Genomic DNA, 4,125 nt, shown 5'->3' on the forward strand with positions numbered 1-4,125 from the left:
AAAAAATCTTTCAAAAATTTCTCTTTTGTTTTCGAAAAAAAAAAATGTTTTCAAAAATATATTTTTCTTCAGAATTTTTAAGAATGAATTCTAGAGTTTCATGAAGCATGTTGAAGCCTGGCTGGCTGTAAAGCCATATCCAAACTCCTTTGGGATTGGTCTTCAACTAATCACCTCAATGGATGTAATTCCATTCTAAAGCTTGGCTGGCTATTAAGCCATGCCTGACCCCTTGATTAGAGCTTTAGACTAAAGAGCACAAGATTCCTGGAATTCATATTAAAAATTTTGGAATCCTTATTTTTCCTTTTTCAAATTTATTTTCGAAAAATATAAAATAAAAATACAAAAAAATCATAAAATCATAAAAATAAAAAATATTTCATGTTTCTTGTTTGAGTCTTGAGTCAAATTGTAAGTTTGGTGTCAATTGCATGTGCATCTTGCATTTTTCGAAAAAAAAATCATGCATTCATAGTGTTCTTCATGATCTTCAAGTTGTTCTTGGTAAGTCTTCTTGTTTGATCTTTGCATTTGCATGTTTTGTGTCTTTTCTTGTTTTTCATATGCATTTTTGAATTCTTAATGTCTAAGCATTAAAGAATTCTAAGTTTGGTGTCTTGCATGTTTTCTTTGCATTAAAAATTTTTTAAAAATGTGTTCTTGATGTTCATCATGATCTTCATAGTGTTCTTGGTGTTCATCTTGACATTCATAGCATTCTTGCATGCATTCATTTTTTGATCCATAACTTTCATACATTGCATCATTTTTCTTGTTTTTCTCTCTCATCATAAAAATTCAAAAATCAAAAAAATATCTTTCCCTTTTTCTCTCTTAAAATTTCAAAAATTAGATTTGACTTTTTCAAAAATTTTTAAAATCTAGTTGTTTTTATGAGTCAAATCAAATTTTCAATTTAAAAAAAAATCTTATCTTTTTCAAAATCTTTTTCAAAAATTAAATCTTTTTTCAATTTTTTTTAGTTATTTTCGAAAATTTCAAAAATATTTTTCAAAAAATCTTTTTCTTAATTTTACATCATATTTTCGAAAATAACATCAACAATTAATGTTTTGATTCAAAAATTTCAAGTTTGTTACTTGCTTGTTAAGAAAGATTCAAACTTTGAGTTCTAGAATCATATCTTGTGATTTCTTGTGAATCAAGTCATTAATTGTGATTTTAAAAATCAAATCTTTTTCAAAACCAATTTCAATCATATCTTTTCAAAAATATCTTCTCATCTTATCTTTTTCAAAATTTGATTTCAAAATATCTTTTCTAACTTCCTAACCTCTTATCTTTTCAAAATTTGTTTCAACTAACTAACTAACTTTTTGTTTGTTTCTTATCTTTTTCAAAACTACCTAACTAACTCTCTCTCTCTAATTTTCGAAAATATCTTCCCCCTTTTTCAAAATTTCTTTTTTTATTTAACTAATTATTTTATTTTTTTATTTGAATTTTCGAAAAAACTACTAACCTTTTTCAAAATTATTTTTCAAAAATTACTAACTCTTTTTCAAAAATTATTTTCGAAAATACTCTCCCTCTCTCATCTTATTCTATTTATTTATTCATCTACTAACATCTCTTCCTCACATCACTCACCAAATTCGAATCCCGTCTTCTATCTGTGTTCGAATTTTTTTCTTCTTTTCTTCTTCTACTAACAATAAGGAACCTCTTTACTGCGACATAGAGGATTCCTCTTCTTTTCTTTTTCTCTTCTCTTTCTTATGAGCAGGGACAAAGAAAAAGGCATTCTTGTTGAAGCTGATCCAGAACCTGAAAGGACTCTGAAGAGAAAACTAAGAGAAGCTAAATTACAACAATCCAGAGACAACCTTATTGAAAATTTCGAACAAGTAAAGGAGATGGCAGCCGAACCCAACAACAATAATGCAAGGAGGATGCTTGGTGACTTTACTGCACCTAATTCCAATTTACATGGCAGAAGCATCTCCATTCCTGCCATTGGAGCAAACAACTTTGAGCTGAAACCTCAGCTAGTTTCTCTGATGCAGCAGAACTGCAAGTTTCATGGACTTCCATCTGAAGATCCTTTTCAGTTCTTAACTGAATTCTTGCAGATCTGTGATACTGCTAAGACTAATGGAGTAGATCCTGAAGTCTACAGGCTCATGCTTTTCCCTTTTGCTGTAAGAGACAGAGCTAGAGTGTGGTTGGATTCTCAACCTAGAGATAGCCTGAACTCTTGGGATAAGCTGGTCACGGCTTTCTTAGCCAAGTTCTTTCCTCCTCAAAAGCTGAGCAAGCTTAGAGTGGATGTTCAAACCTTCAGACAGAAAGAAGGTGAATCCCTCTATGAAGCTTGGGAAAGATACAAGCAGCTGACCAAAAAGTGTCCTTCTGACATGCTTTCAGAATGGACCATCCTGGATATATTCTATGATGGTCTATCTGAGCTATCAAAGATGTCATTGGATACTTCTGCAGGTGGATCCATTCACCTAAAGAAAACGCCTGCAGAAGCTCAAGAACTCATTGACATGGTTGCTAATAACCAGTTCATGTACACTTCTGAGAGGAATCCTGTGAGCAATAGGACGCCTCAGAAGAATGGAGTTCTTGAAGTTGATACTCTAAATGCCATATTGGCTCAGAACAAAATATTGACTCAGCAAGTCAATATGATTTCTCAGAGTCTGAAAGGAATGCAAGCTGCATCCAACAGTACTCAAGAGGCTTCTTATGAAGAAGAAGCTTAAGATCCTAAGAACCCTGCAACAGCAGAGGTAAATTACATGGGTGAACCATATGGAAACACCTATAATCCATCATGGAGAAATCATCCAAATCTCTCATGGAAGGATCAAAGGCCTCAACAAGGCTTTAATAATGGTGGAAGAAACAGGTTTAACAATAATAAACCTTTTCCATTATCCACTCAGCAACAGACAGAGAACTCTGAACAAATTACCTCTAATTTAGCAAACTTAGTAAGTTTCATGAATGAAACAAGGTCTTCCATTAGAAATTTGGAAGCACAAGTGGGCCAGCTGAGTAAAAAGATCACTGAAATCCCTCCTAGTACTCTCCCAAGTAATACAGAAGAGAATCCAAAAGGAGAGTGCAAGGCCATTGACATAAGCACCATGGCCGAACCTGTAAGGGAAGGAGAGGACGTGAATCCCAAGGAGGAAGACCTCCTGGGACGTCCAGTGATCAATAAGGAGCTTCCCTCTGAGGAACCTAAGGAATCTGAGACTCATCTAGAGACCATAGAGATTCCATTGAACCTCCTTATGCCATTCATGAGCTCTGATGAGTATTCCTCTTCTGAAGAGAATGAGGATGTTACTGAAGAGCAAGCTGCCAAGTTCCTTGGTGCAATCATGAAGCTAAATGCCAAATTATTTGGTATTGAAACTTGGGAAGATGAACCTCCCTTGTTCACTAATGAACTAATTGATCTGGATCAACTGACATTGCCTCAGAAGAGACAGGATCCTGAAAAGTTCATAATACCTTGTACCATAGGCACCATCATCTTCAAGGCTCTGTGTGACCTTGGTTCAGGGATAAACCTCATGCCCCTCTCTGTAATAGAGAAACTGGGAATCTATGGGGTGCAAGCTGCTAAAATCTCATTAGAGATGGCAGATAATTCAAGAAAACAGGCTTATGGACAAGTAGAGGACGTGTTAGTAAAGGTTGAAGGCCTTTACATCCCTGCTGATTTCATAGTCCTGGATACTGGAAAGGAAGAGGATGAATCCATCATCCTAGGAAGACCTTTCCTAGCCACAGCAAGAGCTGTGATTGATGTGGACAGAGGAGAATTGATCCTTCAATTAAATGAGGACAACCTTGTGTTTACAACTCAAGGATCTCTCTCTGCATCCATGGAGAGGAAGCATAAAAAGCTTCTCTCAAAGCAGAGTCAAACAAAGCCCCCACAGTCAAACTCTAAGTTTGGTGTTGGGAGGCCACAACCAAACTCTAAGTTTGGTGTCAAACCCCCATATCCAAACTCTAAGTTTGGTGTTGGGAGGTCTCAACAGAACTCTGCACATCTGTGAGGCTCCATGAGAGCCCACTGTCAAGCTATTGACACTAAAGAAGCGCTTGTTGGGAGGCAACCCAATGTTTAATTAT

At 35.4% G+C, this 4,125-nt stretch overlaps 1 non-coding gene across 1 annotated transcript; it reads right to left on the minus strand.

Moving 5' to 3' along the window:
• Positions 1-2,279: 2,279 nt before the first annotated feature.
• On the minus strand, positions 2,280-2,387 carry LOC148577274 (small nucleolar RNA R71). The gene has a single exon (XR_015904008.1). It is a non-coding gene; the product is annotated as a small nucleolar RNA R71 (small nucleolar RNA).
• Positions 2,388-4,125: the final 1,738 nt, after the last annotated feature.

Source organism: Arachis ipaensis, chromosome B1 (assembly GCF_059453495.1).
Source record: "Arachis ipaensis isolate K30076 ecotype BB chromosome B1, ASM5945349v1, whole genome shotgun sequence".
NCBI classification, from domain to species: domain Eukaryota; kingdom Viridiplantae; phylum Streptophyta; class Magnoliopsida; order Fabales; family Fabaceae; genus Arachis; species Arachis ipaensis.